This window comes from Dama dama, chromosome 3 (assembly GCF_033118175.1).
Source record: "Dama dama isolate Ldn47 chromosome 3, ASM3311817v1, whole genome shotgun sequence".
NCBI classification, from domain to species: domain Eukaryota; kingdom Metazoa; phylum Chordata; class Mammalia; order Artiodactyla; family Cervidae; genus Dama; species Dama dama.
Genome location: NC_083683.1, coordinates 70377157 through 70400339, shown reverse-complemented (window position 1 = coordinate 70400339; position 23183 = coordinate 70377157). Strand labels below are relative to the sequence as shown.

At 43.3% G+C, this 23183-nt stretch overlaps 1 protein-coding gene across 11 annotated transcripts in view; it reads right to left on the bottom strand.

The window, feature by feature from the left end:
- R3HDM2 (R3H domain containing 2) overlaps window positions 1–23183 on the bottom strand; it is a 161072-nt gene extending 137889 nt beyond the window's left edge. For 5 of the 11 annotated variants that reach the window (XM_061131615.1, XM_061131587.1, XM_061131652.1 and 2 more), the window contains exon 1: window positions 23105–23162. The gene's annotated coding sequence lies outside the window, so the exon portion shown is untranslated. Of the gene's footprint in view, window positions 1–23104 lie in introns of all 11 variants that reach the window. The other 6 variants (XM_061131605.1, XM_061131623.1, XM_061131731.1 and 3 more) reach the window with 6 other exon arrangements.

Genomic DNA, 23183 nt, shown 5'->3' with positions numbered 1-23183 from the left:
GCCAATGCTTCCTTATTGATTTTCTGTCTTGATGACTTACTAATAAAAGTGGGGAATTAAGGTCTCCTATTACTGTACTGCTGTCTCTTCCTCCCTTTAGGTCTGTTAATATTTACTTTATATAGATACTCCTAAAACCTGCCCTCTTTCTTATCTCTGTTAACACCGCCCAGTCACCTAAGACACAAACTGAGAGTCATCTGTTCACAATTACTTCTTTCCTTTCCATATTTAACCAATTTCCAAACTCTGGTACCATCTCCTGGATCCATCTGATTGTCTTAGCTCCCATCCCTTCTTCTCCACTTCCATCACTGATAGGCAGAGAAATTAGTTAATGGGACAAGTCCTCCAGAGTTCTTTTTTTCCTCCAGCAAAGCAGCTGCCAATGTTCCCACGGTGGCTCCTCCGCTGGCCTTTTAGCCTTTACCCTGAATAACTAAAATTCCAACCTATCCTGATGAACATGTAGTGTGAGAAAGAAACTGCTGTTTCAAGCTGTTAAGATTTGAGGGTTGTTTCTTACCCACCATACCCATCTCTATCTTGATTTCAACACCTGCACGACTACAATGGCCCCCTAACAAATGTCTCTCCCTCTACTCTTAATCCATTGTATTTTTCAAAACTGGTACCAGAGTTACCCTTGTGAAATAATCATTCCATTTCTCCAATGATAATCTTCAGAGGTTCCTCTTGGCCTCAGAATATTTCAAAGTCCTTAATATAACTCTTAAAGCCTACCATGAAATTAGGCTCTACAGATATTCTCTCCAGTCAATCAAAATAATGCTACCTCTCCGTACACACCATAGTCTTTGACATTCCTGGGATTTTGCCCAGGCTATTCTATTTGCTTGAAATGCATTCCCACCCTTATACCACCTCACCCTACCTTTGCCATCCTAGCCAAACAAACCCCTTGGCAACTATCCTTCCCACTCTCTCAACAGTTATTCAAATTTCTGTCTTTTCTCAAGGACTCTATTTTACCAACTCTCTTATTAGAACACACCAGTCCCCTAACCCAAGAGGATAAGTCTCCTCCATCACAAAGAATATCAAGGCCCTAAAGTCAGAAGCTCCCTCAAACTCCTTTGTTCACTGACCAAGCATTTGTCCCCATCCCTTTCTTGACCTTTTCCTCTATCTTAATGAAAGACATAAAAATAATTCTACTTCCCTTATGGCAGAAAGTGAAGAAGAACTAAAGAGCCTCCTGATGAAACTGAAGAGGCTCTCTTAAAACTCAACATTCAAAAAACAAATCATTGCATCCAGTCCCATCACTTCATGGCAAATAAATGGGGAAACAATGGGAACAGTGTCAGACTTTATTTTCTGGGCTCCAAAATCCCTGCACATGGTGACTGCAGCCATGAAAGTAAAAGACGCTCACTCCTTGGAAGGAAAGCTGTGACCAACCTGGACAGCACATTAAAACCAGAGACAGTACTTTGCCAACAAAGGTCTGTCCAGTCAAAGGTATGATTTTTCGAGTGGTCATGTACGGATGTGAGAGTTGGACCATAAAGAAAGATGAGCACCAAAAAACTGATGCTTTTTAACTATGATGTTGGAGAAGACTCTTGAGAGTTCCTTGGACTGCAAGGAGATCCAACCAGTCCATCCAAGAGATCAGTCCTGAATATTCATTAGAAGGACTGATGCTGAAGCTCCAATACTTTGGCCACCTGATGTGAAGAACTGACTCACTGGAAAAGACCCTGAAGCTGGGAAAGACTGAAGGCAGGAGGAGAAAGGGATAATAGAGGATCAGATGACTGATTGGCATCACCAACTCAATGGACCTAAGTCTGAACAAGCCCTGGGAGCTGGTGATGGACAGAGAAGCCTGGTGTGCTGCAGTCCATGGTATTGCAAAGAGTCGGACACAAAGGAGCAACTGACCTGAACTGCTCTGGAGTTAGTCTTCTCTTCACACTGGAGGACCTCACTCCAACAACACCACTCTCTAGCATCGTGCTCATCCCCTGAGCAGATAAACACGCTCGAGTCTCTTGCCTGAAAAACTCTTCCTTGCAGCTTCCCTGGCAATGCAGGGGGTACAGGCTCAATCCCTCACCCCAATCCTCACCCTAATTCCTGGTGAGGAAATTAAGATCCCACATGCCATGCAGCATGGCCAAAAATAAATACGTTGATTAATTTTTTAAAAAACTATTCTCTGAACTCCACCTACTCTCACTATTGTCCTCTCTCGATCTCTTTGTAATCTTCCTGGAAAACGGTTTACTTTCTCCCAGCTCCTATTTATTCCTCAATGCAATGCAACTTTGGCTCTGCTCTCTTCACTCCAGTGATCCTGCTCTCACTGATGCCAACAGTGACCTAAATCCCACTGTAAAGGCTTCCCTGGTGCCTCAGACAGTAAAGAATCTGCCTGCAATGCAGGAGACGCAGGTTTAATCCCTGGGTTGGGAAGACCCCCCAGTGAAGGAAATGACTACCCAATCTAGTGTTCTTGCCTAGGCAATCCCATGGACAGGTGAGCCTGGTGGGCTACAAACCATGGGGTCACAAAGAGTCAGACACGACTGACCACTGACACTAACACTTTCACGTCCTTTCTGCCTTTACACTTGACATCTCCACTACACACACACAATGACCTTCCTCCTCTTTCAAAGTTCCTCCTCTAAAATCCCATCACGTGCACTTTACTGGATTCCCATCTACCTTCCTGGCTTCCTCAATTTTCTTCCAGGGCTCCTGCCACCGATCACATCTTTAACTGTCAGTGTTCTCCAAGGCCCTCTCAGCCTTTAGCTCTTCAGTCTTAACATGATCCTTGGAGGAACCAAACCTATCCCTTCAACTATAATGTACATGCTGCTGCTGCTGCTGAGTCACTTCAGTCGTGTCCGACTCTGTGCGACCCCAGAGACGGCAGCCCACCAGGCTCCCCCGTCCCTGGGATTCTCCAGGCAAGAACACTGGAGTGGGTCGCCCTTTCCTTCTCCAATGCATGAGTGTGAAAAGTGAAAGTGAAGTCGCTCAGTCGTGTCCGACTCTTAGCAACCCCATAGACTGCAGCCCACCAGGCTCCTCTGCCCACGGGATTTTCCAGGCAAGAGTACTGGAGTGGGGTGCCATTGCCTTCTCCTACAATGTATATGATGTTGACTCCTAAATCTCTCTCCAGCCCTGATTTCTCTCTCAACTCCAGGCTGAAGTATCTAATTTCCTATTAGGCATTTCCACAGGGTTCTACAGATACCTCAAATTCAACCAGTCCAAAACCAAAGACCTCACCTTTATTTCCAAACATCCATCCCTAACTCATACATGGTCGTCATCATCCATCATGGCACGGAACCCAGGAAACGAGGAGTCCTTCACGAGCTCATCCCCACCACGTACGACCACACTCTCACACACACACACACACACACACACACTCCAAGCCTAACAGATTCTACCTTTTAAACATCTCTTGAATCTGTACATCTCTATGCATTTGCAGGACCACTTTAGAGCCTCACAATCTGTTATCTGGATTATTTATTATATATTAGCCCCTAAATTGGACTCTCTGGTTCTAGTCTACTTTTCAATCCAGTTTCCACACTGCTACAAGCAATCTTTTAAAAATACAATGCTTCAATAGTTTTCACACTGTAACACAAAATTCATTTTAGCCTATGAAATAAGGCCTTCAAGATCAGGCCCCTACCTACCTCTCTAGCCTTTTCTCTAAACAATCCCCACAAACATCCCATGTGAAGGCACACCCCTGTCTTTGAAGTCTGACAAAGGCAGCATGCTGGTCAGCCCTACACGCCCGCCCTTTATGTCGGCAATCCTTCCCCTAGAACTCTCCTCCTCGTAAGGACCCGCCCACCTTGTTACCTCCTTCAGGTTAGCTGCCAGTCACCCCGTTAGGACCCCTAACTCCCGGACCTGCCCACCTTGTTACCTCCTAGGTTGACTGCCCGTCACCCCGTCAGGACCCCTAACTCCCAGACCTGCCCACCTTGTTACCTCCTAGGTTGACTGCCCATCACCCCGTCAGGACCCCTAACTCCCGGACCGGAAGTCTTCCCAGATCTTCATTGTGCTTGCGGACGCGCTTTGTGCCTTCCTCCAACTCAGAGTCCATCATGCTGCAGGATCCTGACTTCTCAGTCTATGCTCTTTGAAGGTAAGGAACATGTCTTGTTTTTTAACACCTCCAGCACCTAATCCTGTAGCTATTTATATGCTGGTTGAATTAATGAGTCCACGGAGACTAATTCAAATTTTACCTTCTCTGAAAAGTTTATTCTGAACCTGTCATTTAGAATAAAGCATTCTTTCTCCTTGCTCTCATATTACATTTTATTACCACCTTGTAACAGCTGTCTGAGGAGGCCTTACAAATAGCTGTGAAAAGAAGAGAAGCCAAAAGCAAAAGAGAAAAGGAAAGATATATCCATTTGAATGCAGAGTTTCAAAGAGGAGCAAGGAGAGATAAGAAAGCCTTCCTCAGTGATCAGTGCAAAGAAATAGCAGAAATAATAGAATGGGAAAGACTAGAGATCTCTTCAAGAAAATCAGAGACACCAAGGAAACATTTCATGCCAAGGTGCGCACAATGAAGGACAGAAATGGTATCGACCTAACAGAAGCAGAAGATATTAAGAAGTGGCAAGAATACACAAAAGAACTGTACAAATAAGATCGTCATGACCCAGATAATCATGATGGTGTGATCACCTAGAGTCAGATATCCTGGAATGTGAAGTCAAGTGGGCCTTAGGAAGCATCACTACGAACAAAGCTAGTGGAGGTGCTGGAACTCCAGCTAAGCTACTTCAAATCCTGAAAGATGATGCTGTTAAAGCGCTGCACTCAACATGCCAGGAAATTTGGAAAACTCAGGAGCGGCCACCGGACTGGAAAAGGTCAGTTTTCATTCCAATCTCAAAGAAAGGCAATGCCAAAGAATGCTCAAACTACCGCACAATTGCACTCATCTCACACGCTAGTAAAGTAATGCTCAAAATTCTCCAAGCTAGGCTTCAACAATACGTGAACCGTGAACTTCCAGATGTTCAAGGTGGTTTTAGAAAAGGCAGAGGAACCAGAGATTAAGTCGCCAACATCAGCTGGATCATCGAAAAAGCAAGAGAATTCCAGAAAAACAATTATTTCTGCTTTATTGACTATATCAAAGCCTTTGACTGTGTGGATCACAATAAACTCTGGAAAATTCTTCAAGAGATGGGAATACCAGATCACCTGACCCACCTCTTGAGAAACCTGTATGCAGGTAAGGAAGCAACAGTTAGAACTGCACATGGAACAACAGACTGGTTCCAAATCAGGAAAGGAGTACGTCAAGGCTGTATATTGTCACCCTACTTATTTAACTTATATGCAGAGTACATCATGAGAAACGCTGGGCTGGAAGAAGCACAAGCTAGAATCAAGACTGCCGGGAGAAATATCAATAACCTCAGATATGTAAATGACACCACCCTAATAGCAGAAAGTGAAGAAGAACTAAACAGCCTCTTGATGAAAGTGAAAAAGGAGAGTGAAAAAGTTGGCTTAAAGCTCAACATTCAGAAAACTAAGATCATGGCATCTGGTCCCATCACTTCATGGGAAATAGATGGCAAACAGTGGAAACAGTGTCAGACTTTATTTTGGGGGGCTCCAAAATGACTGCAGATGGTGACTGCAGCCATGAAATTAAAAGACGCTTGCTCCTTGGAAGAAAAGTTTGACCAACCTAGACAGCATATTAAAAAGCAGAGACATTACTTTGTCAACAAAGGTCCATCTAGTCAAAGCTATGGTTTTTCCAGTAGTCATGTATGCATGTGAGAGTTGGACTACAAAGAAAGCCGAGCACCAAAGAATTTATGCTTTGGAACTGTGGTGTTGGAGAAGACTCTTGAGAGTCCCTTGGACTGCAAGGAGATCCAACCAGTCCATCCTAAAGATCAGTCCTGAGTGTTCATTGGAAGGAACATTGGATGTTGCTCTGTGGCATGTGGATATTCAACACTGGATGTTGAAGCTAAAACCCCAACACTTTGGCCACCTGATGCAAAGAACTGACTCATTTGAAAAGACCCTGATGTTGGGAAAGACTGAGGGCAGGAGGAGAAGGGGACGACAGAGGATGAGATGGTTGGATGGCATCAGCGACTCAGTGGACATGAGTTTGGGTAAACTCTTGAGAGTTGGTGATGGACAGGGAAGCCTGGCGTGCTGCAGTCCATGGGGTTGCGAAGAGTCAGACATGACTGAGCAACTGAACTGAACTGAACTGTAACACTCATGACCTTGTAGTTTATTTAGTTTTTTGTAATCTATAAAAATAAAACATGAAATAATGACAATAGGAAATGATGACAATCCTTGACAATAAGGATGATGTCATATCTATCTTATTATCATTAGCATATAATCTATCACAGGTACCTATTAAACAGTTGAGTAAATGAATGAGTTGTTCTTTTCATAAATTTTCTTGACGTATTACTTTGGTAGCAGTTCTGTAAACCTGACTGGAAGATCACTCTTTCTATTGTAAAAATAGAGACGAACCAGAAACTAAGAGAATACCTTCTAGGAAAGAACCTACCTGGACAGAAAACATATGGGTGATGTTTATTCTAACAAAGACCAATAATAAACTGAGTTCCTCTGATTGCTAAGCTAATACTGTAGCTTAGAAATGTACTAGGCTCACGGTACAGCAAAGGAAAAGCTGGGTTTGTACAATGAAACAGTAGCAAGTGATTGCCAGTAATTCTTAATTGAAAATCTATAACCAGGCTTCCCTGGTGGTTCAGTGGTTAAGAATCTGCCTTGCAATGCAAGGGACATCGGTTTGATCCCTGGTCTGGTAAGATTCCACGTGCCACAAAGCAACTAACACCATGAGCCACAACGACTGAGCCTAAGCTCTAGAGCCCACCAGCCATACCTACTGAGCCCACATGCTGCAACTACTGAAGTCCAAGTGACTAGAGCCCGTGCTCCACAATAAGAGAAGCCACTGCAGTGAGAAGCCCACACACCACAACTAGAGAAAGCCCATGTGCAGAATCAAAGACCCAGCACAGCCGAAAATAATTTTTTAAAAAGAAACAGACTTAGAAAAAGAAAACCTATCATCTTCTCAGAGGGCCTCAGGCGGCACTGTGTGTACACATGTGTGTGTGCGGCTGAATCTGTGTGCCCGACTTTGGGAAACGAACAAAGCACAAGTCTACAATAAAGGACAGGACAGAACAGAAAGAACAGAAGAGACTCATGGCCTAAAACACATTATGGATCCGAACAGACTCTACAGCTGAATCCAGTCAGTCTCCTAAACTGAAAAGACAATTGCTACTTCCCAACCTATAAGAAACTAATAGGCAGAAAAACATTTATGAAAGCAATGTTAATTTCAAAGAGAAAAAGGAAAAAGAAAAAAAAAACCATGGAAATAAAGCACCAGTTTATCTCTGCAAATATTAACTTCAATGCCGTTCTGTTATTTAATAGCACTACAGAACATCATTTAGAGACTAGTAATTTGATCATATTTAATATAGACTAGACTATCCTTCTATGAAGGCTTCCCTGATAGCTCAATTGGTAAAGAACCTGCCTGCAATGCAGAAGATCCTGGTTCGATTCCTGGGTCAGGAAGATCTCCTGGAGAAGGGATAGGCTACCCATTCCAGTATTCTTGGGTTTCCCTTGTGGCTCAGCTGGTAAAGAATCTGCCTGCAATGTGGGAGACCTGGGTTCGATCCCTGGGTTGGGAGGATCACCTGGAGAAGGGAAAGGCTACCCACTCCAGCATTCTGGACTGGAAAATCCCACGGACTGCACAGTCCATGGGGTCGCAGAGTCGGACACAAGTGAGAGACTTTCACCCTTCTGCAAGGTAGGCTATACTTGAGGATTGTGGCCACCAAAGAGATGTAAATACATCCCAGATCCATGGAAAGTATGCTCATTAATACCTGTAGATACCTCTTTGTCTCTCTTCTGTATCACCTATTAACTATAGGTGAAGTAAAGTATTGAAGCTAGCCTAAGAATTTATTAAGGGCAGCTTCAATCTCAAGTGTTTACATTTTAAATCAGTAGATGTATCAAGAAGTATTATCATACTTAACCTTAAGATACCTGCAAAAGTCAATTTTCCTGTATCCTAAAAGGCAACAGACCATCAACTCCATTTTATATATAAAGACACTGATTCAGCAGAGTTCATGAGGGTAAACACAGTAAAGCCTCGAAGAACCTCAAATAAGGTTAAAAATTCAAGTCTCAAGCACTGGCTCTGATTTTACTCCCTCACAAAGCCTACACAGAAACTAAACAGGTTTGATTCCTTTCAGTCATCCTATCTTAACAGTCAATTACACAATTTTTCAGCCATCACATTCATTTAGTTAAGAAGAAAGAAAAAATATTTTTGCATTACCATATAGGGAAAATACTCTAAGGGCAAACTCTCTTTGTCTTCCTGGTTTCTTTACAGTTAAAAATACTGCTAGGATATGTGCTATAGCAAATGCAGCACAATACTAATTATTGGCTCTTAAGAGGTGAGTTAGGGACATTAACTGTAAAATTCTTTCAACTCTTCAGTATGCTTAAAAATTTTACAATCAATGTTGGGACAGAAAGCTAATTATAATGTAAAAAGACATTATAAAGAGATGTTTTCTTATTTTACTCTCTGGTCAATATATGAGTCAGAGAAGGCAATGGCACCCCACTCCAGTTCTCTTGCCTGGAAAATCCCATGGACAGAGGAGCCTGGTGGGCTGCAGTCCATGGGGTCGCTAGGAGTCAGACACGACTGAGCGACTTCACTTTCACTTTTCACTTTTATGCACTGGAGAAGGAAACAGGAGCCCACTCCAGTGTTCTTGCCTGGAGAATCCCAGGGACGGGGGAGCGTGGTGGGCTGCCGTCTATGGGGTTGCACAGAGTCGGACACGACTGAAGCGACTTAGCAGCAGCAGCAGCAGTATATGAGCAGACGAGTTTATCTGTGAATAAAGCACGTGTGTGTGTGTCGTGAAACAAAAGAAGGTTCATTTGTTAGTAAAAATCCACTAATGCTGACTAGGTTTCACAGGACACACTGATACATCAGACTAATACGTGTTTATTCTGCCTGTAGCCGGCTTTGTCTACATGCAATGAAGGAAACTCTTGTCTGACAGGGAGTAGGGGAGTGTTTTGACAACAGTAACTCATCTGATGCTTAAATATTAGGTTGGTACTGTAATAATTGTGGTTTTGCACCATTGAACTTTGCCGTTTGATATTGGAATACATTCTTAAGTAAATGTGGTTATGTTATGCATTTCTTGCTTTATGTTTTTTTGCTAATGACTTATTACTTGCCATTTATTTTATACTTATTTTAGACTAAGGATATGTTAGACAAAAAGCAAATTCGAGCGATTTTCTTATTCGAGTTCAAAATGGGTCGGAGACAACTTGCAACATCAACAACGCATTTGGCTCGGGAACTACTAACGAACACATAGTGCGGTGGTGGTTCAAGAGGCTTTGCAAAGGAGAAGAGAGCTTTGAAGATGAGGAGCACTGTGCCGGCCACTGGAAGCTGACAATGACCAACTCAGAGCAACCATCAAAGCTAATCCTCTTACAAGGACAAGAGAGGTCGCCAAAGAACTCAATGGCGACCATTCGTTCCGCATTTGAAGCAAACTGGACAGGTAAAAAAGCTTGATAAATGAGTGCCTCAAACGCTGACTGAAAATCAAAAAAGCATCCTTTTGAAGTGTCCTTTCTCGTATTCTATGTAACAACGATGAACCATTTCTCAATCAAATTGTGACGGGCAACAGAAAGTGGACTGTATACAACGATCAGTGACGACCACCTCAGGGGCAGGACCAAGAAGCTGGAAAGCACTTCCCAAAGCCAAACTTGCACCAAAAAAAGGTCTTGGTCACTGTTTGGGGGGTCTGCTGCCAGTCTGATTCACGACTGCTTTCTGAATCCAGCGAAAACCATTACATCTGAAAAATACGCTCAGCAAACAATGAGAGGCACCGAAAAGTGCTAATGCCACCACCACACGACGTGCTTCCACTGCAAGGACACAGGTTCAATCCAGCCTCCGGTCGGAGAGCTAAGATCCCACGTGGCACAGACAAAAATCCAAAAAACCGGCCAAGTCACAGTCTAGACAGCAGACCTCTAGAACATTTACCTCAACTTATCTAATTATTTTTCTTTTCTTCTCTTTTCCTTTACACCTAGTAAAGGAATAAGACAAAAATCACATGCTCTAGAGAGCTTTTTTGGCACTGGAGAGATGACGATTCTAGAAAATTTAACTTCAGTGTGAGCAGGAAACTCAGAATGGAATGTACAGAGGGAAACATGGTAAACTAAAGACAAAGAGGAATCCAGATTTGTGAAAACTGGTTCCAAAAAGGCAGACAAAATGAGAAGTCTGGGATGCCCTGAAGGGTTCCAGAATATTACACCTAAGCCAAGGAGGGCACCTGTTGTTTTGGGGTGCAGAGGTGTCCTGTTGAAACAATGGTGTACCCAAGGGCAGCAAGGTGTGAGAACAGGGAAGGCAGAAGAACCAGTAATTCATCTGCAGCTGAAGCATAACCCTGAAAGCAAAGGGAAGAAGAGCAAAATATAAGGTAGGTGAGATAAAACAAAAACAAGCTAGATTTAGTGTGTGTGTGTGTGTGTGTGTGTGTGTGTACACACATGGGGACTTCCCTGGTGGTCCAGTGGCTAAGACTCCACAATCCCAACGCAGGGGGCTTGGGTTCAATCCCTGGTCAGGGAACTAGATTCTACATGCCACAACTAAGACCTGGCACAGATGAATAAATTATAGATAGATAGATATAGATGCTTTATTTTATTTATGTATTGGCCACTAAGCATGTGATCTTAGTTCCCCAACCAGGGGTCAAATCCATGCTCCCTGCATCGGGAGCACGGTCTTAACCACTAGACCACCAGGGAAATCCGTGTGTGTGTGTGTGTGTGTGTGTGTCTGTGTCTCTGTGTGTGTGTGTCTGTGTGTGTCTGTGTGTGTGTGTGTGTCCTAGCTTTTGTACTGGGAGCAAGATGACATTTAAAATTAAGCTGGAGAAAGTAACAGACTTCAGTTTTCTTTGGCAGAAGGGTAAAAACTAAATGAAATATTAGAAGGAATAAGACTAGGGCAAGGAGGCCAGTTAAAGGCCATTACAGTTATCCAGATAAGAGATGATGGTGGCAATGCCGATGGAGAGAAATTAAAAAGATTAATCAGAAATTGAGCAGATAAGAGGCTACCTAACTGCATGATTACTTAACATTAAAGAGTAAGAATGACTAAAGTATGACATCCAGGTTTCCAGCTTACACAACTACATAGTATAATTCAAAGAAAAAAGAACTCATTTATGCTTTGGCCATACTGAGTCTGAGATGCTGTGTGGCAGTCATATGGAGATGTTCAAGAGATCACTGAATAAATGAGCCTACTGCTCAGGTAAAAGATCAAAATTGGACACAGAGAATTACAAATTGCCAGCTTATCAGTTCAGTTCAGGTCAGTCGCTCAGTCGTGTCCGACTCTTTGTAACCCCATGAATCGCAGCACACCAGGGCTTCCTGTCCATCACAAACTCCCGGAGTTTACTCAAACCCATGCCCATTGAGTCTGTGATGCCATCCAGCCATCTCATCCTCTGTCATCCCCTTCTCCTGCCCTCAATCCCTCCCAGCATCAGGGTCTTTTCCAACGAGTCAACTCTTCACATGAGGTGGCCAAAGTACTGGAGTTTCAGCTTCAGCATCAGTCCTTCCAATGAACACCCAGGACTCATCTCCTTCAGGATGGACTGGTTGGATCTCCTTGCAGTCCAAGGGACTCTCAAGAGTCTTCTCCAACACCACAGTTCAAAAGCATCAATTTTTCGGCACTCAGGTTTCTTCACCGTCCAACTCTCACATCCATACACGACCACTGGAAAAACCACAGCCTTGACCAGACGGACCTTTGTTGGCAAAGTAATGTCTCTGCTTTTTAATAGGCTATCTAGGTTGGTCATAACTTTCCTTCCAAGGAATAAGCGTCTTTTAATTTCATGGCTGCAGTGCCAGCTTATAACAGATGCTAAATGAAGCTATCAGGGTGGATACGTGACAAACTATGTAGAACAATATTCTTCTAAATGTTATCCAAGATAACTGACCAGAGACATCACAAATACCTGGAATGTTTGTTAATACACAAATTCCTGGGCTCCATCCCAAGCCTACTAAGCCAAAATCCCCGGGCATAAGCCCAGGAACCCATGTTTCACCCATTCACTCATTCCATAAATGTGTACTGAAAGACCACTCTAGGCACGAGGAATACAGCAGTTATAAAATAAACAAGACTCCTGTACTTATAGATTTGAGGTTTTGGCTATGGCCAGACTATAGACAAGAAAACAAACAAGATAACTAAGATAGTGGTAAGCGCTATGGAGCAAATAAAACAGAACTGTAACGAAGGAATGTAAGAACAGGGAAATGAGGTACAAGGTAAGTCACAGCAGCTGGCAGTGGTAAGATCATGAAGGCTTTTGTAAGTCACATTCTTAAATTCTCCAAGAGATGCTTATACCATTAAGGTTTAAGAATCAGAGGTAAAGAGAGAGAATACAATAGTAATCTTAAGGAAAATACATATTTAAGAGATGAGCAGGGGACAAAGGGCCAGGAATGCAAGTGGAAAAGAAAGTAGTATCTGAAACATTTTAAGAGAAGGGTCAAAAGTGACAAATGCTCCAGAAAACCTGAATTAAGGATGAAAAGAAACCCACCAAATTAACAAGGTCCACCATATTCCCCCCACTGATTCTGGGGGCTGCTGGGAGCTGCTCCACCAACAGCATTAGAAATACTAAGTGACCACTCACCTTCTACACAGTCACAGCACACTGTTTCCTGCAAGTTATCAGCTGGATACTGTCCTAGATCTTTTTCCCTTTTCCCACAGAATCACAAAGGAGACAACATAACTTGTGAGCATAGGAAGAAAAATGTATTTCAAACATATCACTTATTAAGTATGAGTTGTCACTGCCTTGATTCCTTTCCTCCTAGTCCTGTTACAAAGCTTACAGAAGTCTGAACCACTCTCCAAGGCACAAAGAATGCCCATAGTGCTGCTCACGTGTCAAAACCAGGCACAAATTCTTAAAATCTGACAAAAGTTCTTGCAACTGGCACATGCAACAAAAACACTGTCCCCACAAAAATATGAACTGCATCCTTGGAAAATCTATCTTTTAATATGAATGTTGACCACATTAAGGTTTGATGAGCTTTTAGGAAAAAGAAAATGCTTTGCAGATATGAAATATGGTTTTGATCATTAATAATAAACACTGCAGCACAAATGTTGTTATCAACATGAAACACACAAAAAACATCACATACGGTAGATAATGAATCAAGTGGCAAATGAAACTAGTTAATAATTAAAAGTTTACCTCTAGATGAGAATTATATAGAAGACTAGCAGTGGGAGCAATTTACCTCCAAAATGGCCATCATCAAAAAATCTAAAAATTATAACACACACACACACAAAGGAAATTTTTTTTAAAAAAAGAAAGAAAAAAACCTACAAACAATAAATGCTGGAGATGGTGTGGAGAAAAGAAAACCCTCCTAAACTGTTGGTGGAAATGTAAATTGGTACAGCCACAACGGAGAACAGTATGGAGGTTCCTCAAAAAGCTAAAAAGAGGAACTTTCCTGATGGTCCAGGTTAAGAATTTGCCTGCCAATGCAGGGGACACAGGTCTGATCCCTGGTCCAAGAAGATCCTACATGCCTCGGAGAGCAGTGCGCCGTTAACGACTGAGCTTGTGCAGGGCGAGTGTTGAAACCCACACGCCTAGAGCCTGTGCTCCGCAACTAGAGAAGCCACTGCAATGAGAGGCCCGTGAATCGCAACTAGAGAGTAATTCCCACTCTCCCCAACTAGAGAAAGTCTGCACACAGCAACAAAGACCTAACACAACAATAAATAAATATTAAAAAAAAAAACTAAAGACAGAAATAACATAGGAACCAGCAATCCCACTACTATGCATATACCCTGAGAAAAATATAATAACCATAATTCAAAAAGACACATGTACCCCAACGTTCATTGCAGCACTATTTACAACAGCCAGAACATGGAAGCAAACTAAATGCCCACTGACAGATGAATGGACAAAGATGTGGCACATATACACACTGAACTATTAGCCATAAAAAAATATGGAAACTGGGTCATTTGCAGTGATGTGGGTAGACCAAGAGTCTGTCATGCAGAGTGAAGTGATGCAGAAAGAGAAAAACAAGTATCATGTACTAATTCATATGTGTGGAATCTAGAAAGATGGTACAGATGAGCTTGTTTGCAAGGCAGGATTAAAGACACAGACATAGAGAACAGACTTGGGGACACATGGGGAAGAAGCTGAGGGTTAAGACAAATTGGGAGCATAGGACTGACATATATACATTGTACATAATGTATGTAACGTACACATGTATATATAATAATGTACCTAATGTATAATGTATACACACAGATTAATGTGTGTAAAATAGCTAGTGAGAAGTCGCAGTGTAACACAGGGAGCTCAGCTTGGTCCCCTGTGATGACCGACAGGGGTGGAATGAAGGGGAGGGACAGGAGAGAAAGAGGTTCAGGAGGGAGGGGATATATGTATACAACAGCTAAGGCGCTCTGTTGTACAGCAGAAACTGACAGAATATTGTAAAGCAATTATACTCCCCCCACACACATAGAAAGATACACACATCCCAACATTCATTGCAGCACTGCTTATAACAGCCAGGACATGGAAGCAGCCTAAATGCCCATCAACAGAGGAACGGATAAAGAAGATGTGAAACATATATACAGTGGAATATCATTCAGTCATGAAAAGGAATGAAACAGTACATTTCCAGCAACATGGATAGACTTAAGAGATCATCATGCAGAGTGGAGTAAGTCAAACAGAAAAACAAATACCGTATATTAATGCTTTTATGTGGAATCTAGAAAAATGGTACAGATGAACTCATTTGCAAAGCAGAAACAGAGACACAGATGCAGAGAAAAAACTTATGGATACCAAAGGGGAAGGGGGTGGATGGGGTGAATTGGGAAATTGGGACTGACATATGTATACTACTACATACAAAACAGAAAACTAATGAGAGCCTCCTGTATAGCACGGGGAGCTCTATTCAGAGCTCTGTGGTGACCTGAACAGGAAGGAAATCTAACAAGGATGGGATATACATGCAAATATATGTGTGTGTGTTTGCATAACTGATTAACTTCGCTGTAGAGCAGAAACACAACACTGCTAAGCAAATATACTCCAATAAAAACTAACTTAGAAAATCACCCGCAGGGCTTCCCTGGCGGCTCAGCGTCAGAGTCCCCCTGCCAAGGGGAGGCATGGTCTGATCCCCGGCACAGGAAGCTCCCACGTGCTGCGGAGCGGCTGAGCCCAGGAACCACAACTGCCGAAGTCCGCAGGCCCTACAGGCCGAGAAGCCATCAAAACGAGAAGCCTGCGACGCCACAGCAAAGATCAGACCCCACTGGCTGCACCTAGAGAAAAGCCCACACAGCAACAAAGATCCAGCACAGCCAGAAACAGAAAAACAAACACTATCAAAACACATTACCTCCAGAAGATCAAGTGAGAACTTCACTGTTCTGCAAGTCCATTTTTTTCTCTTTCTTTTCCCACTGCCTCACAGAAGCACAATCAACAAATACCAATTAGAAATAAACTAAGTTATTTTATTAAAGTTTTTGCACAGCAAAGGAAATCATAAACAAAATGGCAACCCTCAGAATGGAAGAAAGTATTTGCAAATGAAGCAACAGACAAGGGATTAAGCTCCAAATATATATAAGCAGCTCGTGAAACCCAATTAAAAAAAAAAAAACCCAATCAAAAACTGGGTGGAAGATCTAAATAGATATTTCTCCAAATAAGACAACACAGAGGGCCAGTAGGCACATGAAAAGATCCTCAGCATTTGCCTTTTTACTACAGAACAGCAAATCAAAACTACAATGAAGGATCACCTCACACTGGTCAAAAGGCATCATCAAAAAATCTACGAACAATAAACGCTAGAGAGGGTATGGAGAAAAGAAGGCCCTCCCACACTGCTGGCGGAACGTGAACTGGTACACCCACTATGGAGAACAGTACTGTTTGTCTGTTGTTTAGTCACTAAGTCACGTCCAATCTGCAACTCCACGGACTATAGCGCGCCAGGTTCCTCTGTCCGTGGGATTTCCCAGGCAAGAATACTGGAGTCAGTTGCCATTTCCTTCTCCAGGGATCTTCCCGACCCAGGATCAAACCAGCATCTCTTGCATTGGTGGGCCAATTCTTTACCACTGAGCCCCGGAGGCGGATTCTTCTCCAGGGAAGCCCCAGGGAGCAGTACGGAGGTTCCTTAAAAAAGTAAAAACAGAACTCCCACTTGATCCCGCAGCCCCGCTCCTAGGCAGAAGCCCGGAGAACACCGTAACTCAAAAAGACACCTGCACCCCAACGTTCAGTGCGGCACTACTGACAATAGCCAGGACACGGAAGCAACTTAAATGTCCACCAACAGAGGAATAAAGAAGATGTGATAAACAGACATAGTGGAGTATTATTCAGCTTTAAAAAGGAACGAAAAAAAAAATAAAATAAAATAAAAAAATAAAAAGGAACGAAATAGTAGCATTTGCAGCAACAAGGATGGACCTAGAGATCACCCCACTGAATGAACTAAGTCAGACAGAGAAAGACAAATACTATATGATACTGCTTATATGTAGAATGTTTTTTAAATGATACAAATGAACTTATTTACAAAACAGAAATAAAGTCATGAACATAGAAAACAAACTTATAGTTACCGAAGGGGTAGGGGGTGAGGAATAATTGGGAAACTGGGATTGACATATTCACATTACTATATGTAAAACAGATAACTAATGAGAATCTGGGCCTCCCAGATTACGGTGGCTCATTAGTAAAAGAATCCGCCTGCTAATGCAGGAAACACAGGTTAGATCCCTAGGCGGTAAAGATGCCCTTAAGAAGGAAATATCAACCTACCCCAGTATTCTTGCCTGGGAAATTCCAAGGACAAAAGAGCCTGGCAGGCTACAGTCCATGGGCCACCAAAGAGTTGGGCGTGACTTCGCAACTACACAGCAACCCAACGTAAGGACCCCCTGTGCAGCGCAGGGAATGAGTGCTCTGAAACCTGGGGCAGGATGGACCGGGAGACCAGGATCGGCATGCATACAGCACCGACACCATGTGTAAAATAGACAGCTAACGAGAACCTCCTCTATGGCACAGGAAATCAGTGCTCTGAAACCTGGGGCGGGATGGACCGGGAGACCGGGATCGGCATGCATACAGCACCGACACCATGTGTAAAATAGACAGCTAACGAGAACCCCCTCTACGGCACAGGGAACCCGACTCAACGCTCTGCGGCGGTCTCGATGGGAAGGAAACCCAGAGAAGAGGAGATGTGTGTAAGCACAGCTGATTCAGGCTTCCCAGGTGGCACTAGTGGTCAACAGTGGTAAGGAGTCTCCTGTTAATGCAGGAGACGCAGAAACATAGTTTCGACCCCTGGGTTGGGAAGAGCCCCGGAGGAGGACATGGCAACCCACTGCCGTATTCTTACCTGGAGAATCCCATGGACAGAGGGACCCGACGGGCTATAGTAGTCACAGAGTCACAAAGAGCCTGACACGACTGAAGTGACTTGGCGCACACGCGTACACAGCTGATTCACTTTGGTACACGGCAGAAACTCTGTAAGGCAACTACACTCTAGTAAACACTACAGGGCGTCCCTGCTGGCTCAGGGGCGAAACAGCTACCTGCCAACGCAGGAGACGCGGGCGCCATCCCTCAGCAGGGAAGACCCACATGCCTGCCACAGAGGAACGAGGCCCATGGGCCACAATTACTGAGCCCATCCTCCAGAGCAGAGGCTCAGAAACAAAACTCCACTGAGCCACGAGCCGCAGCCACCGCAGCCCACGCACCCTAAAGCCCCTGCTCCGCAACAAGGAAGCCACCGCAACGAGAAGTGGGAGCACAACTAGGGAGCAGCCCCCATTTGCTGCAACCAGAGAGAAGCCTGCACAGCAATGAAGAGGCACAGCCAAAAATAAATCATTTGTAATTAATTCATAACTCTATCATGAGCTGTATGGGGAAAACCCCCAAAAAGTGGATGTATGTGTAACTTGATTCTCTCTGCTGGACAGCAGAACAAACTGTAAATCAACTATACTCCAATAAAAATTAACAAAAAGAAAGAAAAAAGAAATTGAACTGTTTCTTTCTTAACTTATAGACCTTTATCTTTTTATGTTTTTGGCCACACGTGAGGCTCGTGGGATTTTAGTTCCTCCACCAGGGACTGAGTGCAGGCCCTCAGCAGTGAAAGCAGAGTCCTAACCACTAGACTGATTATTTTAAACCCTGCTGATCACCTCATTTATCTTTACATTTCTAGCTCTACAGGATAAGGACTCAAGCTGAGATACTTTGGGACCTCAAAGTAATTGTATGGGTATAAAACTACAGTTTTTACTCACCTGCAAAAGATTCTCAGTCTTCAATGAAAAGCAAACAAAACACCACGACCACCTTCAGTGCACTGGTCCAAGTCAGGGAGAAGGCCTTACCAGAGCACCTGACAACTGGCTTCATTCTGTTTCCCCAAGAAAATACCCAGAACGCTCTAAAAATTATCTCCTAGCAGTTAGAGAGACTGAAAAGACTTATTTTTTTCCTTGTGGTATACAAATTAAGCAGGGATAGAATAAAATGAGCCTTTTAAAAATTACCAGAAGTTTTCTGACTACTGGAGACATGACTGCCTGAACTTTGGGATGTTTTTTTGGTTGTTTTTTTTTTTTTTTTTTACCGTTTCTCCTTATCCTCTCTCATCTCCAGGCTGGGGTTCCCAATTTGATTAGTTCTTTTTTTAAAACATTTCAGGAAACTTACTGTCAAAACTAGAAAGCTGACAGCACTTCTGTGATGGTCCAATGGTTAAGAATCTGCCTAGCAATGCAGGGGATATAGGTTTCGATCCCTGATCAGGGCACTAAGATCCCAGATGCTGGAGCAACTAAGCCTGCTCACTGCAACTGGAGTCTGGGTGGCACAACGAAAAATCCCGCAAGATGCATCTAAGGCCCGATGCAGCCAAATTAACTAATTAATTAATTTAAACAAACAAAAACTAGAAAGCAGAAACGGTTTTCCCAGTATAGATTCAAACAAATGGATTGAACAACTCATAAGAGATCTTGCAGAAAAGCAAAAAGTGCCTGGATTTACAAAACATCCCAGAATCTTTCCTTTCATACAGCCCAAGTAAAAATGATGGAAGCACTGCAGATTACCATAGTTAGGGCTTTCAACACCCATTTTTTTTAAGAGTTGGAGAAAGCAGACACAATCTAAGGGAACTCAAAAAGGAATTAAAACAGATCAAGGTTAAGAAATCTTTCCTATCTATACCTGTTTTCAGAAATAAACTCAAATTTAAGAAGGAACAGACAGAGTAACTTTATCAGAGAGATGGAACAAGTGCTACTTTACCAAAGTGGCAACCACAGTAAGAACAAAAGGTAACGAGAAAAGACCATTAAGTGAAATGTTTTCTACAGAGGGTGAAAGGATACAGCAGGAGGAAAATACTAAAGCCACTGTGTATGAAGACCGTCTCTAAAATTAGACCCACCAACTGTATTCATGCACACATATTCAAGCCATGAGTCCAGTTATTTTTCCTACTTGTAAGTTGGCAGCACATTTCACAGAGGGACATTTAGAGTCCTTTATCCCATCTCACTAGTAGACACAAGGGAAAAAATAAAATAAAAACAACACCCATGTGCACACACACAGAATTTCACAAAATTCTCTCCTCTGTACTTCCTGGGGCCATGTAATGAAAACGCAGCACTTTTATCCCTTCCTCAAAACTTGCTTTCTCCTAAAAGCTTTCCTCAAGTTCATGAAGAGACCGGGCACAGGAACAAGCAATGCCTCCTTCAGAAACCATTACCTACACTGGAACATCAGTGCTCAGCACAGCATTCATCTCTTCAGAGGTGAGAACGTACGATGTCCGAGTATCTCTAGGTACTGAGACAGACTTCCTAGAAACTTTGTGAAAGGATTTTAAAAGGAACAAATGTGGTAGAAGCCTTTATCAATGTGCCAAAATTATACCAGAAAGTATTCACAAAATGAGAACATACCTCTCTACGTTAATAATAACAGTATCAGACCCAGTCCAATATACACATGATCCCCAATTCTCCCACACGCCCACCCCCAACTCAAACCTTTCTCTCATAGGCTTGGAAGCTTTCAATGTCCTGATAAAAATTTAAACAAAAACAGTTTTGCAACCAGCATTCTTATAAAATGTTAAAAGCACTATCTCACCCCTTTCACCTTCCTAAGCTGAAAAACAGTAGCCAGGGCTGCCCCCAGAGAGAAATCGCATCCAGGCCACTTTTGCCAGAAGGTCAATGAAGATAACAAACACACCAATCAAGAAATAAGAAAGGAAAAAATATATGATGGAAAATCCACAGAACTCAGGGGGCCTGCTCCCTTATCCTCAGACTGAATTTAGTTGCTAAAACCCAAAAATGGGTTTGTGGAAAGAAGGATCAGACGTTCCCCACAATCAAACACTTCACCATTGTTAGAGAAGGGTTTTCTTACAAGTTTTCAAGCTCAACTGTCTCCACATTAATAGGAGGGGGGAAAGAATCTAACCCATACAACCCAGACTATAATAGTAACATCTTCAGTCTACTGAAAAATTCCAAGTGGAACCAGCCTACTTAATTTTGAGGCCAAAGAGGTAAGGATGGTGGTATCTGTCTCTTCGAGGATGTGAACCAATCTCCAAGAAGAGCCTGAAACAGTAAAAATTCTGACCACGTGAGATCTGAGATAATCTCCCTCTAAGACACCACGCTCCATCCTCTCTGATTTCAAAGCGCTTTCACGTAAAGACCTGAAAGCACAAGACTTCTGTCAAAACAGAAATGTGGCAGGAACTGACAGGAAAAAAAATCTCAAGTTCTTCCAATAAATATCTTATAAAAGCCTAGTGAAAAAAAGCCTAGTGGACATCCATGTCGCTCATTTATCACAATGAGAGAGTTCAAGAATAAAACTTCTTTACCTGGTCAATCAATAAATTTGTTGAGCACCTGCTGCATGTCAAGGGCTATGCTAAGAGCTGAGGACACAGCAACTGATAAAGATTATCTAAACCTCACGAAGCTTATTTTCTAAAGGGTGAGACTAAACATATATAGTATGTTATCTGTTGATGAGTAAGGAGGAAATTAAAGCAAAGTGGGATAGAGTGTTATGTAACTATGTGGAGGAAGGGCTTTGCAATTTAGCTAGTCTAGGAAACGGCACTGTTACAGCGACTTTTGAGTAAAGACCTAAAGAAGGTGAGGATACAGGGTTATGCAGCTTTATAAGAAAAAGGTGATCCAGAAAGACTCACCGGCACAGCTGCTGAGGCAGATGTGCCTGACGTGCTCAAGGAACAGTGAGGAGACCAGTGCATTTGTTGCTGGGCGGGAGAAGGGGGCAGCAGGTAAGGCTGCTACAGATCTTAAAGAGGACTGTAAAGTCTCTGGGTTTTATTCTGATACAGGAAGCAAGTCATCTCTTCAGACTCTTTTCAATTGAAAAAATCAGGCATCCTATTCTTACATGTGCAAGTTTTTAAATTATTGTTTTAAAACTGAAGATCTACAGTGTAAATCATATAGTGGACACTAAACTGGAATTTAAACACTGTAAAATATTATTAACTGTCAGTGAAAATTAGTAATACAACTTTTGCTGAGTTCATCAGACCCTCAAGAAAGGTTCCCCGTTCTCTCAGCCCTGTGGAGAAATGTGAAGGGGAGAAAAAATACAACTAAAAGTGAACTGAATTGACTACCACTTTCTACTATTTAAGCCACTTTAGTCTTGATGCCCAAGACTCCTCGGGGCGGGGAGATAAGAGAAATAAAACGAGAGGGGGGAAAAAAGCATTAAGAAGAAAAAGGAGCACAAGCAACTGATTAAAATGTCAATCTGACTAACCAAAAATACAAAAAAAAAAAAAAAGGCTAGATATTTGTTCAAGTTCTTAAGTGGAACCTGTCACCTCCCTCCACCAGTCACCATACTGACTACCAACAACACAGGGCTCAAACTTCTCAACGTTATTTAAGTCTATTTGGAAAAAATACATAAAAGTACAGTCTTCCAACTGAGAGGTGAATTGAAATTTTTCCACACCGGTCTCTGGTTTAATGAACCTCTGTGACTGTTATTCGGTCATTTTTCATCATTATCCAAGAACAATTCATTTTGAATGAATAAATACTGTGTGGAGTTACTAGGCTAATGGTCACAAATGTTGCAATTTGGGGCTCCAGAGGTAATCAAAACCGAGAAGAGTTTTCAAAGCCTCAAGAGTTAGCAGCAACTGCAAACGAAGCGTAGGCCCAACTTTTAAGCTCCAGAAACATCTCCTTGTATGTTCCAACTCAAATCTCTGTCCCTCTAATAAACTCGGGCACCACCAAGATCTGAAACACTCCAACACCTTTCCCTCCCATTTTTCCAAGGCTCGAAGAAAAACGGAGATCCAAGAAACACATGGGACTAGTCCGCCGAAGCACAAGGGCGCAAGTTTCTGGGTCCCACCGCACAGGCCACAGGTGGCGCCAGCCCCCCACCCCCCGCCCCGCGCCCCTCGCCTGCGCTCCCGGTACACACCCGGGGCGTCTCTGGCCTCCGGGCCGTCCTTCACCGGAGGCTCGGGTCGACCCACCGCCCGCGGCTCCGGGCAGCGCCAGCGCGGGGAACCCAGCCCAGGGGGCCTCCGCCCGGCCGCCCGCGCGGCCGCCACGCCCCCTCCCCACGGGCCGCCCGCGTCGCCCGCCCCCTCGGCCCGGAGGTGGCCTCACCTCACGCGGGCCGTAGCGGGGAGGGCGCCAGCGTCTCCGCCCGCCGCCCGGGCCCACGGCCGCTCGGCTGCGGCTCGGC